Here is an 18,200-nt window from a genome sequence, read left to right as displayed (position 1 = left end):
ATTTTTTCCTTGGTGCATTTGCATCTCTGCGGATAGAAAACCACTAAAATTAGTCTCAGCCAAACAAAACAAAACAGAGTAACCAGCTAACAGAAAGACCCCTGAAGAGATTCGGTTTCTTTCTTTTGTGTCTTTGTTGCAGAGGGATGTTCTCCAGGTAAAAAGCAAGCTCATAGCTCTTGTACTGCTTAGGCTTGAACTAGCCCCACCGCTTGCCTAGAATAAATTGCTTAAGTGTGTGTGTGTGTGTGTCTGTGTGTGTGTGTGTGTGTGTGTGTGTGTGTGTGTGGCGTATGTACAGTTGTACATGTTGTTAATATCCAGACATCTGTACTAGCCTGTCCTTAGTGTTCTGACAGGGTTCGATCTTAGCCGCAGCCAATAAGAGCATCATCTGTACATATTCACTATGTTCCCTTTTTAAAGGGCCCTGCCCACCCTCTCCCACTGCTCCTGTCCCCAGAGGTCAGTCCTCCCCCCCTTTCTCCTTTTCACGATCCTTTTCCCTAATTCAAAAACAAACAAACAAACAAACAAAAAACCTCTACTTGAACACTGCCTCATGGCACCTTTCTCTCACGAGTCGTTTGTTTTTAAATTACAGCACACATTTAAGCATGCATTTGGAGGCCAGAGACAACTTTGGGTGTTATTCTTCAGGAGTTGTCTCTCAGGTGCTATCTATTTTCGTTGTCCCTCACTGGTCTGAAGCTTACCAAGTAGACTAAGCCAGTCAATGAGTCTCACGGATCCATCTGTCCCTGTCTCCCAGCAGATACAAGCATAGGCCGCCATGCCTGGCTTTTTCACCTGGGGATTGAACTCAGGTCCTCATACTTCTGAGACAAGCATGCTATTGACTGTGCTATCTCTACTATACTGTGTAAGCTCTTTGTTTTCTCACCTATAAAATGTAGACAATAGCAATGCCTACTCATTTTATAAGACTGTTGTAAATAATAAACACAGTAACATATGTAAGTAATTCACAACATGCTTGACACATAAGAGCTCAGTAAAGGCAAGCTTTATTGATGCTGAAAGACAGGCGTTTCATGGGCAACAGCAGGCATCTATCAGCCTGACTTAGTGGCCTATGAGATGGTTAGTCTTAAATGTCAACTTGCCATAGCCTAGCGTCATCTGGGAAGAGCTCCTGAACAAGGGCTCTCTTACACAGGTTGGGTTGGCCTGTAGGCATATTTGTGGGCGATTGTTGTCAGGGCCATGGGAGGGGATCAACAGGCAGCATCGGAATTCAGGGAACACAGCTGGGTGGTTGGCAAAGCCACATCTGAGTGAGCCTTGGAGAGGCAGAGCCCCAAGGACTATGTGTCCTGGGGACCTAATACTGTCATTGAGTGTAGCTCTGATTGTTGCCTTCATGCTCACCACATCCCTCATCATCTATGGGTTAGATGAAAACTCTCAGGGGTTTCTAGCCCCCTCACTGGGCAGTGTTACTGGTACTTACAATAATAGTGATTGACTTTTTCCAATCATCCATGCTGGAGCAGTTTAATGATTGTACCACCACTCTTAGAAAGAATTCAGACATATAGAATTGTTTAGTAAGGTTAGGTTAATATGTTTTTGTTAATGGCTTGGAGGTAGAAAATCTTGGGGAACAATTTAGAGTTTAGAAACACACTTTTAATAGTTGAACAAGGGACTCTTTGAGGTCAGGGAACAGGAACAATGGCAGCCTGGATATTGCTGGCTGATGTACCTTTCTTGCTAGGATGGGTTGGTGATCAAAGGTGATAATTAATTCCTTGTGCTCATTTCTGCCCTCAGCTCCCTGAAAAAAACCAAAACATTGATGAATGGGTTTGTATCCTGAGGACTTAAAGTAAAAATAACTGACTGTTTTTCACATACAAAAATTTAGATTGCCGGGCAGTGGTGGCGCACGCCTTTAATCCCACACTCGGGAGGCAGAGGCAGGCGGATCTCTGTGCGTTCGAGGCCAGGCTGGACCGACAGCCTCCAAAACAATACAGAGAAACCCTGTCTCGTAAAAACCAAAAAAAAAAAAAAAAGTTTAGATTTGTGGTACTTTTGGGGGGGTTGGTTTTTTTCAAGACAGGGTTTCTCTGTGGCTTTGGAGGCTGTCCTGGAACTAGCTCTTGTAGACCAGGCTGGTCTCGAAGTCACAGAGATCTGCCTGCTTCTGCCTCCCAAGTGCTGGAATTAAAATCACCACCGCCTGGCTTTGTGATTCTTTTAAGGTTTTTTTTTATATAAGATTGCCTTTTGAGATAAATAATAAAGTGATTAGTTCTTTCTCTATAGCCAAAAATGCATCCTACTAGTAAAAGGACTGGCTGAGTAAAATAACCTTGCTTGCTTACACTCTGTTGATCTATAGCAAGTTGCTTGGGCATGAATGTATGTGAGTTCTTGGAGATAATTTGTTTTTCGCCTGTAATACACAAAATGTTATTCCTGTAATAGATATGGGACATATGCTGGTCTTTCTACTTGTACTCATTGCAATTATTGACTTAAAAATAGAATGTAGCCACACTATAATTTTTATATTGCTTGAAAGGTTTTGCTGGGGTGGTGTATACGCTGTAAGGAAAAAATTAAGGACAGACAGAAGGGTTACATCTGAATACAGGTAAGAAAAGAAAGATGATAGAAAGACCCCAAAGGGGTGTGTGTGTGTGTGTGTGTGTGTCTGTGTCTGTGTGTGTGTTGTGTGTGTCTGTGTCTGTGTGTGTGTGTGTGTGTCTGTGTGTGTGTGTGTTTTCCTTTTTCACTGGCCCCAGAGAGTTAAGCTTGGCCCTACTTGCCAGCCCCAGAGAACTTAGTTTTACTTCCTCAGTTAGGAAAGTCAAATTGAACTGTTAGTCCGAAGACTCTGTGGTTCCCTCTCAATTCCTGAGCTGCTGAAGGGGAAGGCTGGTCCTCACAGCAGCAATTCCTGCACCCAAACAGGGACTTAGGGGGTAATCAAGAGGGCTGTCAAGGAGAGAGAGGCACCCTTTTCGCGGATTGTCTAAGAGAGTGGCAATTCTCTAATGGTCACCGCGGAAGGAGTCTTGCCTAAGTTGCTGAGATTGTCTTGATTGTCTTAGATGAGGTGGGATGGAAGACCTACCTCAAATGTGGGCCACACCATGTCATGAGCCAGCGGTGACCTGCTAAGAAGGAAGGAAGCCAGTTGAGAGCAACCAAACCAGCAGCATGGACCCTAGGCTTCTCTTTGCTCCTGACTGTGGATGCGATGTGATCCACTGCTTGAGTTCTTACTGCCGCTTCCCCCTCAGTAAGGGGCTATACCCAGAAGAGTAAGGGGAACAAAACCTCTCCTCCTGTGTCTCTTTGTCAGGGCAGTTATCACAGCAAGAGACATTCTTTCCAATGACAGGAGAGCACAGCACGTTTATGTAACACCAGGTGTCACATAAACAATTCAGCTTTTTCCTTAGGGATGGCCCTCTAGAAGCACCTTTTCCTGTGTTATCTCAGTTAAGTTTCACTGCACATCCGGGAGCCAAGGACCAGTCTTAGTCTCACTTTCCAAGTGGGCAAAGTCAGGCTTACCGAACCGGGTACAGAGAAAACAAGGTTGGCAAACTTTCGCTATCCAGAAACAGATGGGAAATCTTCAGACACTGCCGGCCAGATGGCATCTGTCACAACTTCTCAGCACTGTCACTCTAGATGGAAAGCAGCTGTAGGCAACACATAAACAAATGAATGTGGCTGTGCTCAAGGGGTCTTTTTTATGAGTACCAAGGTCTGTCTTCTGTATCTTTGTGTCACAGAACAGCATCTTTTGTTTGTGTTGCCTCGGGGCTTGTTACCTGTCTTTCATTCTGTCTGCCCCACTTTCCTGCTTCCTCGGTGTCCAGTTGGGTGGTCCCTGACGTCTCTTTTTCTTGCTTCATGGAGCCTAAATTCCTCCTCCTACTTACTCTCCCTGCCTGAAAGTTCCATCTATACCTCCTGCCTAGCTATTGGCCATTTAGCTTTTTATTAGACCAATCAGTTGCCTTAGACAGGCAAGGTAAACTAATGAAACACATCTTTACAAAGTTAAACTAATATTCTGTAACATAAACAAATGCAACACGTCTTTGCATAGCTAAACAAATATCCTGCAACATAAACAAAGGCAACACATCTTTATATAGCTAAACAAATACTCTGCAACATTTCTGCAATCCATCTCAAAGAGGGGAAAGTCTAGCTTCTGTGGGATGAGCTAGAACTAGGCTAGACAGTTGAAGACAGGAGGAGTAGTGCCAGGGTCTTGGAGGTCCCGTTGAGCATAGTGTTCTATTTGGAGGAGTCCACTAAAGTTTGGTTAAGGCAGGAGTCTTTGTCACAATGTCATTTCAAAAGTGACTCCAGGAAATGAGCAACACGGCATAGATGTGATCTGAGCAATGTGAGCACACAGGGGCATAGATGTGATCTGAGCAATGTGGGCACACAGGGGCATAGATGTGATCTGAGCAATGTGGGCACACAGGGGCATAGATGTGATCTGAGCAATGTGGGCACACAGGGGCATAGATGTGATCTGAGCAATGTGGGCACACAGGGGTTGTTCTTGAGGTAGATGCTGAGCTTCTCTAGCATCTGGGTTGCCAGGTTGACATTAGGTTGCTATGCGGCACAGAGCATGTTACACTTCATTCATGATGAAGGTGGTGGGAAAACTCACTCTTTCTGATCTCTCCGTTGCCTTCCTAGCCAAGTTGTCTTCCCTAAACCCAGATCTGAGCAATCTCCAACTGCCTACGGAATAAAATCCACCCACATCTGATGGGGGAAGTCCTTCTGTGTATATGTTTGATTGGTATGAATAAAGCACTGTTGGACAATAGAGAAGCCAGATAGGTGGGACTAGGAGTCTAGGAGGATTCTGGGAAATGTAGTGAAGAGAGTTGTTGTGATGTGATCCTTGGAGGAGAGAACACAAGCTTGGCATTCTTGGAAAGATAAGTCCTTATAAAAGTATATATTAGTGATTATGGGTTAATAACTAAGTCAGAGCTAGCCGATTAGAAATCATAGCAAACAGCAGCCAACAGCTTCATAATTAATACAGTGTCTCGTGTGTTATTTGGAGACTAAAGCGGCGATGGGACCCAGGCGGGATCCCACAACAATATGGAGCCGACAACGTGGGTATTAAGAACTTCCACTTAAAACTTGACAAAAGCTTAAAAAGGGATTTTACACCCAAAAGAACAGAGGCAAACATAGCTTCTTGGTAACAGCTTTTTCTGGGGTGGGTTCTGTTTTGCTAGAGACAAGCAGAGTCTTGCCTGACAGCACTGGTGGTAAACTTACACCCGCCATCTTGCAAAAAAAAGCAGTTAAAACAGCTGCAGTTTGATTTTAGGAATGCTGTTTAGCAGATAACAGACACGTGGCCAGAAAAGCATAAATATTTACAGCAAAGAGATTCAGATGAAGAAAAACCTCTAAAGGTTTACAGTGTGTTTAAAAACATATGTAGGCTTGGGAGAGAAAAAGAAACAAGATAAAGTGGTTAAAAAAAATAGAAAGAGAAAATGGCTGGGCGGTGGTGGCACACACACCTTTAATCCCAGCACTCCAGAGGCAGAGGCAGGAAGATTTCCACAGAGAAACCCTGTCTCAGAGAAAATAAATAAATAAATAGAAGTAAAAGAAGTAGAGTACCAAAAAAGCCACATAATGATGAAAAATACACAGAGTCTGGATACTGTATGCTATTGTGTTTTTCAGTTGTTCAATTGCTAAGGAAGGAACAACTGCTGAAATATACTTGATTATAAATGCTGCTAAATTAGCCGGGCGTTGGTGGCGCACGCCTTTAATCCCAGCACTCGGGAGGCAGAGGCAGGCAGATCTCTGTGAGTTCGAGGTCTGGTCTACAGAGCGAGTTCCAGGACAGCCTCCAAAACAATACAGAGAAACCCTGTCTCGAAAAACCAAAAATAAATAAATAAATAAATGCTGCTAAATTAATCCAACTTACATATTTTAAAAATGCTTTGACTTCTAAATTTAAATATAAGGACAGGTTACTTGGGAAAAGAGTTTTTGCTTGTGTTTCCACAGAAAATGAAAAATCATGGATTCCTTTCAGATTTATATGGTTTAATGAACCAAGACCCCCCCCCCAAAGCAGTGGCCAAGGTGATCTCACATCTAAGACAAGTGAGATGATGCAGACTTGCAGACTACAAAAACAAGGACTTATACATGTTTCTGTGTTTTGTCATGATCCCCATAGTATGGACAGCTACCCCATCAAGCAGGAAGCAGTTTGGAATGACCAATGCCCAAATTCCCAAATATTGTTTAAATGTTTGTTTTCATTTATACAGAGTTAGTTATGAATGGTAATTATCACAATCAATCTCTTTCTAAAGGGAAAAAAGGGAATATGATATAGTAATGAATACTTTGTATTGGAATGGATTTTCATTTATTAATAGAAATTTAAGGTCAATTTTGTGATATGTATATTTATCCTCTTTTTTAAATATTGTGTTTATACTGGTCTTTTAAAAATGTGATGTATAATTAAGTAGAGATTATAGATAGTTACCTATAATAGTCAAAACTTATAGCTGGGTTAGTTAGGTTTTCTAGATATACAGAGATGTATTTAAGATAGATAGATATTCTTCAAACCTTTCAAAGACCTACAGAATATATGGCATTTAAATGGTTTAGGGTTTTTCGTGATAGTGAGACACAACAGCCCCTGACACACCAATTACTTCTGAGAGGAAGATGGGTATCAAAGATACTCGTTGTGGAGTTTGCTTTCAACATGGCAAGATTAGCCATTTGGGCAAGAAAGTGTTCTTGACTGGACTGTTTGACTATTGCTGTATAAAGTAGACATGAAGGACCCACAGGAAAGTGACTGCTGAACTTGAACAGTCATACAGGGTCCCTGCTTCATGGAAGAGTCTGCCAGACATTCTACAGGACACAGAAAAATGACTAACAAACTGCCAGAGCTCTTATATGTAGCGGACAGTTTAAAATATCCTGCTTTGTTGTGAAGTCTTCCAGACACACTGTGACCTATGGGCTGAAGATGGATGCCCCAATGTTACAGAGGAACTTTGGGTGACTGTCCAGGTAGTGAGATGTCTCTGTCAATTCTAGTGTTTATATATTATCCTTCTGAGGTCTTTTATGGAGTTGAAGACAGATAGTTATAGTTTTTCTTAGTTATAATAAAAGATAAGCTACATATAAGATTTTAGACTCACACGGATAGGATAGATGATAAAATGCTTTCTTTAAAACTTACTAAATGTTAATGGACAAAATATTGTAACTATAGTTCTTGCTTGATAACTATTCTGTTATATATAATTTAACTATGTTAAAGTTAAAACCGCTGGGCGGTGGTGGCGCACGCCTTTAGTCCCGGCACTCCGGAGGCAGAGGCAGGCGGATTTCTGTGAGTTCGAGGCCAGGCTGGACCGACAGCCTCCAAAACAATACAGAGAAACCCTGTCCCGTAAAACCAAAAAAAAAAAAAAATTAAAGTTAAAACCTTTCTTTTTATTTAGACAGAAAAGAGATGATGGGGGAAGTCCTTCTGTGTATATGTTTGATTGGTATGAATAAAGCACTGTTGGACAATAGGGGAGCCAGATAGGTGGGACTAGGAGTCTAGGAGAATTCTGGGAAATGTAGTGAAGAGAGTCGTCACGATGTAATCCTTGGAGGAGAGAACATAAGTCTGGCGTTCTTGGAAAGGTAAGTCCTTATAAAAATATATGTTAGTGATTATGGGTTAATAGTTAAGTCAGAGCTAGCTGATTAGAAACCATAGCAAACAGCCAACAACTTCATAATTAATACAGTGTCTCGTGTGTTATTTGGGGGCTAAAGCAGCAACAGGACCCAGGCGTTGCTCATTGTTCTGAATTCCATGCTGGCGCCGTGGGTCAGGCTCTGTGGGAACCAGCCTGGGAAATGCACAACAATGCCCAAAGGAATACTGCATGACCCAGCTCCCACACTGCTAAGTGTCTTGAGCTAGTAGTTTGTGCGACTCCTCACAGAGGTCAGACATCAATGTGCTTAAGATTCTAAGATGTCCTGTGGTATCACAGAGTTGTCTATGACACCCCAGAGCAGTGGTTCTCAATTTGCGGATTGTGATCCCTTTGGGGGTGGAACACACTTTCATAGGGGTCACATATCAGATATTTACATCATGATTCAAAACAGTTGCAAAAATTACAGTTATGAAGTAGCAACTAAATAATTTTATAGTTGGGGGTCAGCACAGCATGAGGAGCTGTGTTAAAGGGTCACAGCTTTAGGAAGGCTGACAACGACTCTGTAGAGAACCTTAATGCAAAGCCTGGAAACCATTGACTTGGTGGGTACATCATTGATTGCTTTTATACAGTTTTCTCAAATAAACAAACTTTTTTTTTTAAATCTCATTTTTAAAAATGTGTTGTCCAGAATCGCTTTACTGGTGGGGAATACTCAGAGAACTCCAAAAAAGAAAGTGGAAATGAAAAAAAAAAAAGAAGAAGCCAATGAAACCTGAGAAAAATGAAAGAAGGATCCATGGTCTTATTGAACTGTTTAACCTGTGAAAGCATGTCATAAAAGACATTTCTTTTTTTTTTTTTCATGAGTCATGGCCAATTACTATTGTTTTGCTTTGAGTGATGGGTTCTGGACAGCAAGGAGTTGATGAAACTCATCCCCAGGCCAAAAACAGATGCTCCTCCTCCTCCTCTTCCTCATCCTCTTTCTCCTCCTCCTCCTCCTCTTCCATTTCTTCTTCTCTTTGAACACAGGAGAGTGAGGACAGAGAAAAAGGGAAAAGTGATTACCCTACCTTCGCATACACAGCTATTTTTAAATATAATTACACACTTGGCTGATGTCTCTATTTTATTGCCTAGGGGCAGTCATGTTTGCATCAAACACTTCAATGCAGAATGTTATAGAAGCTCCGGGCTGGTCAGAGCATGGGCTAAAAAGGACTAAAGCATCTTTGGACTTGCACTCCGAGCCTCCTTCTACCTTGTTCAGCCCCAGCTTTTTGGTGGAGGTGAAGTTATCGGTCTTTTCGGCTCTCCTTTCTCCATTAGTCATCTTTGTCTTTCAATCTCTGGGTCCATAGGACCAGATAGATCATGGTGAAGCCAGCCCCCCACCGGGACAAGTTTGCTCTCTCAATGTCCAGACTACTAAATCTACCATCATTCAGGAAGCAGGGTGGGGGTGGGGAGGTGTGAGCAACTGTTGTTCGCCCAGCAGGAACCTTCACTATCCAAGCAAACAGGGCTCTCCTGGGGGTTCCCTAAAACCCCATGAGTCATACCCAAAGGCAAAGCAGATTGTGAAATCTGCCCTCAAGTGGTTTTAGAGAGGTGCGTTTTCACATTTGCTTCCAGATTCCTGAACTCAAGTTTCATCCTCCTGAAATCTGAGCTGCGCGTAAAAGGATGTGTTAGGAGCCCACTGGCTCGTACTCGGCATTTGCTCTTAGAACCAGGAACAGCAGGAAGGGTTTGCGCTCAACTCAACCAAGCAGCTGTGAGGACATTTCAAGCAGCTGGGTCTGGAGCTAAGTTAAACACTCCAGGCTTGCTCAAGCACGGCTGTGATGAGGAAGAAGGCTCAAAGACAACCAGCTAGTGAGAACAGGGCTCCCCACCTACAGAGGTGCAAGTTGCCCCCTTTAACAAACTACGGAAAAAGCGGGGAGAGGAAAGAGCCTTGAATGTTAAGTTAGGAATTAATTCTTCAGTGCTGTAGCCAAGGCTCTTTTCGGCTAGTATGCATTCATCTCGGTGGTGATTTTGTTTAATGATGTTTGCAAAGTTCAAGGCTGCAGCCGGAAAGATTCAGCTCATTAGGGAATGAATGAGAGTTGTGGCATTTAGGACTGAATGCTTCACCATGAAGAAGCATCCATCGTTTGAGTTTTTCTTCCCTGAGGTCCAGGCAGGACTCCAGCTTTCAGGACCGAGGAATGACTAAGTCAGGGCCATCGCCAAAGGTTGGGACATAAGCACCTGTGCAAATCTCTCCCTCCCCTTTTACTTTAGAAGCTGATGATTCCACAGCAAAGCTGGGGGAGGAACATTTTTCAAAAGGTGAGGAAAAAAACATTCGCCCTTAACGGTAGCATTAAACAAGTCCAGCAATGAGAGAGCAGGAGAGCTCGTAACTATACGATGAGAAAGGATGGGGAGGCAGACCCACAGAACGCACCAGGAGCAGGCTAGTTCAGACTTGTTCAAGAAGTGGCTTTAGGGGGGCAGGAATGGACAACTATAGATCCTGTGGCTTCAAACCGTATCACAGAGGAAAAATGAAGCATACACAGAACATGTATCATCCTCACTGCACAGCACTCTGACAGTCTTTGAGAGTTAGTGGAGGGAGACAGGAACCTTTGGCATTTCTTTGGGGGACTTCATGAGACATTGTAAAAAACAAAACAAACAAAAATCAAGCCAAATAAATAAACAAATCGTAATATTAAAAATAAAGTAGATGGGCAGATAGTGTAGACTAAATATGTGCGTGTGACATGCAAATAATTAAAATCTACTTAAAGGACTTTAGCATCTGAGATGTTGGTGTCTTCTGGAGTTAATCTCCTGAGGACCCTGAGGGATGACTATGTGTGGGCAGGCGCTGAATTAATAAGGTGAGAGATGTGGAGTGTGGGAAGAGAACACAGAAGGGCTGGACCTCGCTCATCTGTCATGCATGTGCCTCCTCCGGCTTTGAAAACAGCTCGGTCAACATAGCTTGTGCTTCCCGCAAGAGCTTTTCACAAAGCTCCCCGGGAACAACGTCAATCTTGTTAGAGGACACACGCCAGTGCAGAGAGGCTCCCAAATGTAAGAAGTTTGATTGGCGTCAGTATAAATCCCCTCTGTCAGTGAGAGGCTCCAGGAGGGGTGATATAGAAGTTGAGAACCTTTGTATGACACCCAGCAAGTTACCGGGACCTGGAGACACGCTGTAAATCCACGGCAGTCTTTGAAAGCACAGGCCACTGGCTCCGTCGTGAGACTCAGACCAATTCATAAGGGACAGAAATATAGCATTTCCCTAGGATGGCCTCTGAATGGAAACAGGCTGTTTCTGAGACCCTCCCGAAGTTACCTAACTTACAGCCTTTGGCCACCCATGTGGACAGGCAATGAGCAGTTAGTGAGTATATGCGCGACACCGGTTGGAATCAATAAAATCTGGCACTTTCCGGTGTGATTTGTAAGTGTTCCCACTGGACTGCCTCGGGGGTCTTAGGGCGAGGGAGTGGCTCCTCCCCACCAGGTGTTTCTGATTAGAGCCCCAGGCTCCCAGGCTTAGAATGATTTGTTTGCTTGTCTATCTCATTTGCAAAGTGAGCGGCGCCAGGCCAGGAGTGCTGTTCTACTGATAAGTTCCACGCAGACCCCAGCACCCAGCGTGGCACACAGAAGGCTGTAAGGTGAATATATAACATATGACGGAAAGAAAAAAAATCCTCTTACCCATTTTCTTTTTCTTCTCCCTGCTTCACAAATTCCCAAGCACAGGCAAGTTGCTGCCTTGTTTTAATTTGGTAAGGGAACAATGTGCCTCTCTCTGAGTGGTTTGGCTTTTGAGGCCATTTGCAGAAAATGCGAGTTTATAGAAATGAATTCCACGGCGTCATGGAAAGTAAATAAGACGAAGGAGCCATAATGGACAACGCACAGTTTTCATTCTGGCTGTCCTGCACCCAAATATGGAACCAATTCCCTCCCTTATTAGTGGAAAGGACAAGAGGGCCACTTGTGCCGGATCACAGGCTCACTGCTCCCTTTGTCAACCAATAAAAAGTCCCGGTGTTGGTAAGGGCTTCGGATGGTGTAGAACAAAGGGAAAGTTGAGGAAGCGTGCTAGCCGGCCTCCCGGACTCATCATGGAAGGGTGGCAGACGCAAGAGAGCCTTGTGTTTGTGTCTGTCTTTGTGTTTTTAAGCTCTGGGCTTCTGCTTTTCTTTGGCTTTCTCAGGTTAAAACACACACACACACACACACGCATGCACTTACACACACACTTACAACCTAAGTTTATATGAGAGCTGAAAATTTCAAACTGGTGAAGTCTGAAGTCAGGCTAAGTGATTATCAAGGAGCTATTTCCCTTCTATTTAAACTGTGTAAAGGAGACTCAAACCCCTGACAGTCTTCAGAGTTGTCCGGTCTAAAAGCAAGTTTCCTTAACGCCAAATGTTCTATAAGATTTAATTAATATAGATATTTTCTTTAAAATGAAAATTGGGATAGAAAATTAAATTTAATTCTAGATATCCTAGAAAGTTCTATGTGTAATCAAGCATCTAAGAGAAATGAAAGAAGATCATTGTTTTCATTAAGAGGGAGAGTAACAAAGATTTACGGTATAACTTTATTCTGTCAAAGTCAACCTGGGCAGCCCACTAGCCAACAGCCCTGTTTTTAAAGTGTAATTTGGGATGATATTGGAAGGTTTTGCCTGATCAGACTAAACCAGCTGTCTACCACAGAAAGGGAAATCCCAGCAGCCTCTTCTTTACTGAGTTTGCCTCATCCTTGATGTCTTAGACTCTGCTTAGTTTTACAAGGACAGATGTGAAGGAAAAACAGTAGGTGTAGAGCTTAGGATGAACACTTAGCATGGGCAGTGAAAGTACATTCCCTAAGAAAGAGCCACTGTACCCCTGGCTGGAACATGTAGAATGTGACAGTTCACATGCTAAGCCACCCTGGAGTGCCTTCCAGGGAGTGGGAGGCTACTTTCTTTGAGGTCTGTGCTCTTCATGAGGCATAATGGTGTCCAAATCTTGGCCAGAGCTTTGGTACATTTGTTGTTGTTATTTAATGCATACCTGCCCAGTTAAAATACAATTTGCAGACTACACTGCAATCCCATCACCCCTGTGGCCCAGGTACTACACACAGTGCAGGCATCATTTTGGCTGCCTATAGGGAGCACGATTGGAACCGGGAGCACAGAGCATAACTGGAGCGGGGCATGTGGATCTTCTATAGAGGACCCCACAGTGGGAGCACTAGCTCTCTCAGGAGGATGATTCAGGGGGTCTCTGCAGGTGTCACACAGAAAAACGAACCCTACGAATAGATAAGAATGAAAACTCGGTGTAGATTGACTTCATCAACCTGGATCAGACTTGGGGAGTCTAATAACAGGTGATTTATTCCCAGTGTATTTAAGTCTAGCATATTTTGCAAAAAGGTTTCCTAGTATAATACAATCCCCATTGCACAAAGAACATAATTACATTGAAACTCAAGTCAGGGTACCTGTCATTTCTTCCAAGAAGATGGGTTCTAGAGATATGCTACCTGTACTAGCTTAAGTGCCTAAGGGCCAGGCCTGGTCTCAGTCAAACAGATAGCATAGAGGTCATCTGGGCTGTTAGCTACCTCTGGTCCTGGTTGTAGGAGCTTGGGGGAGCCTCTGGCTATCAGGGTCATTTAGATTACTAACCACCTCCTGCTCTGGTGGTAAGAACTTGATATGGCCTGGCCGAACAGATAAGGAAGATCACCAGGATTTTAATCTCAGCTTTCTGGAGAGAAGAACAGGTTTTTCATCTTTCCCATTGGAAAGACAATCCTGTGTGCTTAACATTCCCATCTCTGGAGGTCTGTGGGCACAAGGATCTGTTCTTCCAAGGAATGGGGGGCAGCATCACCAGCTGTGCGAGCACCCTCGGGCCTTGGACATCCACAGCTCCAACAGCAGAGGCTTCATGATCATCGGAAACCGTGGACTTGGGACACGCCTACTCCTCCCACAAATGGCGGTCCAGCGGAACCTGGGATCCCATTAGGAAATCACTGAAGAAAGACTCGAGAGTCTCCCCTTCTCGGATGACTTTCTTGGATGACGGAGCCTGGGCAGAGCTTTCTGTAGTCGACACTGGAAACAAGGTGGAGTGGCTGCAATCCCAAATACCGTAGGCCATGAAGCAGCCGCGTGACCCGCCCAATGCTCGTGCCACATTCAGTTTCCCGTGTCATGAAGGCCGAGTGACAGGAGCCGCCCTCACTCCCCCTCCTGGAGAGACTATGCTCACGTGTTTGGGTCAAGTTGCAGAAGGAGATAAATGCCAGGAACTGTCAAAGGAGGCACTGGTCCTCAGCAGAGTTCGGAGACTCCCAGTGTTTTTTATTATACTCTGCCCTTTGGAACTTTCAACACGTGCCAAGCTTACGCAGTATGATGACTTGCTGCACTTATTATAACTTCCCTTTTAAAAAACTGCGTGAGGACAATGACTTTTAGTTCATGGCCATAAGAGAAAGCTGTGTGTTTGGTAGGTGCCCGATACATACTAGATTTTCAGTATGTATTCTCAACATACGGGTCGCGACCCCTTTGGGTCGCCAAAGACTATCGGAAAACACAGATGTTTACATTACAATTCATAACTAGTAAAATTACAATTATGACGTGGCAACAGAAATGACTTTATAGTTGGGGGTCAGCACAACATGAGGAACTGTGTTAAATGGTGGCAGCGTTAGGAAGGTTGAGAATCACTCTACTAGATGAATGAATGAATGAATGAATGAATGAATGAATGAACGAACAAACGAACGACCGCACACATGAGGAGTGAATGAGTGGATGAAGTGTTAAACCTCTCCCGTCCTAACTCTTTCATCTGTAAAATGAAAACTAGATGTACTCAACACAACATCTTCACAGAGAGCAACCAGTCTGGGCCCGCGGTAGACCTAGCCAGCCTTTATGCTCTCCCTGCTGCTGCTGGAGAGCAGGGTTTAGGGGTGTAGCTGCTCATGAGGACGAGGAGTGAGGCTGCCACAGTGGTTCAGTCCTGTCACTCAGAAATTAACCCTGCTCATCATGGAGATGGTGGATCGCACAGATATCCTAAAGTCTCACACGCATCCTATTTTCATGAAATGACTGTTCATACTCAATGAAACGAAAATGACTCTAGTCGTGTAAGACTGAGGCAGCGGGCTGGAAGCCAAATGTTCCAGCTACACTCTGTGGCTCTCCCTCACATGGGACCTACACAACTTGGGTGGGAAACTACTTTTAGAAGCCAGTATACTTAATTACAAAACAAGCATAGAAACGTGACTGTCTCCCTACATAGGGCTGTGTTCCCTTGGAAACAACAACAGTATTTACACAATAACTTAACTAAATATTAAATGGAAGTGAATAAATTCAAGAGGGAATATGTGGGCTTGGATGAAGAGTCCTCTGCGACTTGGCTCAAAGATAAAACAAGTGGATGAAAAGAACTTTTTATTTCTGGATGAAAAAAGGCATTAATGTGCTAGGTGGTGTTGGTACACACCTTTAGTCCCAGCACTCAGAAGGCAGAGTAGGTGGATCTCTGTGAGTTCAAGACCAGCCTGGTCGAGAGTGCATTCCAGGACAGTCTCCAAAGCTACTCTGAGAAATACTGTCTCATAAAACAAAACAAAGCAAAAAAAAAAAAAAAGGCTTTAATGCAAAGTATCAATTCCCAAATTAATTTATAAATGTGATATAAAAATCGCCACACCATCTTTGGACCTATTCAGAATAATGATTAGCATTATCCAAAAGCCTGAACTTACAAAAAGTAAATTATACCATTTTTTAAAAGTCAGAAAAACAAAGTTAAGGTAAAACTTGCCATCAGCTATTTAACAAGGAAAATCATAAAGCTGTAATAAAGTATAATAAATAAGATTACTGGTCATAATGCACTTCAGGTTATATATACTTTGCTAGGGGTCATGAGCTGAAGTTTGCAAATGATTGGTTTATAAATATCCCAAATGGAGCATAGTGAAGATAAATATGTGCAGCTATTACAAAACTATATAGTTGCTGCCATGGAAAGATGTGAACAATATGTGGTGGCTTGAATGACAGTGGCCCCCAAAGCTTCATATACTTAAATGCTTGTCCCTCGTTGGTGGAACTGTTTGGGAAGGATAAGGAGGTGTGGCCTTGTTGGAGGAGGCATGTCTTTGGGTGGGCTTTGAGGTTTTAAAAGCCCACACCATTCCCAGTTAGCTTGCTCTGACTGCTTGTGAATCAAAATGTGTTCTCTCAACTATTACTTCGGGTCATGCCTGCCTGTGCCGTGTTCCCTGCCATGAAGGTCACAGATGTGAACCCTCTGAAACTGTGATCCTCAAATAAATTCTTTTCTCTATAAGTTGCCTTAGTCATGGTGTCTTATTATAGCAATAGAAAAGTAATGAAGACAATAACTCTTGTATTTGCTAGACACTCCCCATTTGGGAAGAACAGAATGTCATATATGCAGAGGAAAAGAAACATGAAGAGTTTAGTGTCAATATATTAGTAATAGCTACAGTCCACTGACTGCAGGTGCTGAGTTTATGGGTGAGTGAAATCTTTTTACTCCTCTATGATGAATATGTATTAGTAATTAAAATACAAATTTCAAACATTTTTAAAGAGTTCCTAACATGTGATTCCATTTATACCTATTTTCAGGAAAAAAAATGCAGATCTGGCCTTTAGTTCATAGTTAATATTTATCATGATCCTCCATCAAAAATATGCCTTCATCAAAAAAGTAATTAAATCAAGCATTCCTGATTCTCTTTAACATTAAGTTTGCAGCAGTTGACAGCCCACAAACCGAAATAATTATATTTTTGTTATAAAACTGGAAACACTTTTTCCAGTTCCTGCCACAGACTTCTCTAAGAATAATACAGCTGCTTAGCTATTTAATGGGGACAGTACCGTCTTCAGATCCATGCTTTGTGTGGACACTAGGGTCCAGTCGCTCTGGTTGCTAGGACACGACACTGTGCATCTTGTGGTACAACCTTCTGGGCCTGATGGTCCAAGTTTAGGTCTGGCCCTGACCCAGATGGGAGAATTCGAGATTTATTTATGCTGGGCAGCAGAATAAAGCAGCTACTCATGGTGAGTTTTTACACAGAACAAGTACACCCAGGCGATCTCAAAGAACAAAAGCCACTTGCAGACAGCTGAAAGTATGTTCATGCAGGCAGAGGGAGACTGGTTAAGAGCTCAAGCCTGCAGACTTCAACTCGCACCTTTAGTTGTGGCTGCCATGGCTGCCTAAGTTGCTGGTTTCTTCCTCGTTGCTGCCCTGAGTTTGACCTTTTGTTTGTGTTCCAGACAACAGCCCGCCAGACAACGGCCAGTGAGTCGTCCTTGACAGAGTTTAGACAAGGGTGAACAAAAATGATTCTTGAATAAACTTCATAGATTATACCTCTTCTTCAAGACCCTTGTGACAAGCAATGTTATAATTTCAGTGTACCTGTGAGGAGAATGACCCAGTGAGGTTGTTTTAAGTAGAGTCGGCACATTTGTGAGCACATTGTCCAGGACCTAGGAAGTTTAATGGGATAGCACAGTTCTTTATAGACAGTGGGTGTTGTGTCTTCATTTACCAAGGCAGCATTACTTGAGGGAAGTCTCATCTTAATGACAGCATAATATTCCAAGCTGTGGTTTACATAATTGTTATATAAATCCCATTTCCAATTTTTTGCTACTGTTAATAATATTATGCTTACTACATGTGAAAGAAATTTCTGCATTTCAGATCATTCCTTAAGATAACTCCCAGAGTAGAATTACTCTCATAAACATTTGAAGGCCACACAGAAGAATTACTTTTGAAAGGGTTGTAGTAATTTTTATCTTTACAAGCAATATATAAATGTCCACTTCCTTCTGAACTCATTCAATTGAGGGCTCATTTCTCTTTCCCTCCCTCCCCCATCCCTCTCTCCCTCTCTCCCTCTCTCCCAGACTTAATTCACTCTGTATTTCTTGTATAAAAACCCTTATGTGGTCACAACTGGAGCCTGGGCCATCTGCACACAGACTCTGGTGTGGATTTTCCCAAGGTGGTCAGTGAACTCCTGATAAAGAGATTTGGTGAACGTAGTCTCCTGCCAGAGGTCCGGCCAGGGTTGAGGAGATGTAGGTCTTTGTAACCTGGAGACTAGGCATGGCCGTGTGGCAGAACAGCATCCATGTAGTGTTAAGTGAGGTCCCTTGAGGTTGCAAGCTACATTTGTCATGCAAGGTTAAAGTTTGCTCACCAACCTTGCAATCATTAACCAGTGAGCACTCTGGGGCTATATTTACGAGCCCAACAGTACAAAGGACTGGGCTTGCTTAACGGGAGGAAAGTTCCTGAA

The 18,200-nt window shown here is 43.2% G+C and overlaps 1 long non-coding RNA gene and 1 pseudogene across 1 annotated transcript; one reads left to right on the top strand and one right to left on the bottom strand.

The window, feature by feature from the left end:
- Positions 1 to 1,631: 1,631 nt before the first annotated feature.
- On the bottom strand, positions 1,632 to 11,723 carry LOC121143276. The gene is made up of 4 exons (XR_005880475.1): positions 11,508 to 11,723; positions 3,556 to 3,686; positions 3,110 to 3,152; positions 1,632 to 1,801 (listed from the first exon to the last, which is right to left on the bottom strand). It is a non-coding gene; the product is annotated as an uncharacterized LOC121143276 (long non-coding RNA).
- A 933-nt stretch (positions 11,724 to 12,656) lies between these two features.
- LOC110342987 lies at positions 12,657 to 14,252 on the top strand (annotated as a pseudogene).
- The last annotated feature ends 3,948 nt before the right edge of the window (positions 14,253 to 18,200 follow it).

The sequence above is a fragment of the Mesocricetus auratus genome, unplaced genomic scaffold (genome assembly GCF_017639785.1).
Source record: "Mesocricetus auratus isolate SY011 unplaced genomic scaffold, BCM_Maur_2.0 Super-Scaffold_100011, whole genome shotgun sequence".
Lineage (NCBI taxonomy): Eukaryota > Metazoa > Chordata > Mammalia > Rodentia > Cricetidae > Mesocricetus > Mesocricetus auratus.
The sequence above is the reverse complement of the archived record's forward strand: the minus strand, read 5'-3'. Positions and strand labels throughout refer to the sequence as shown.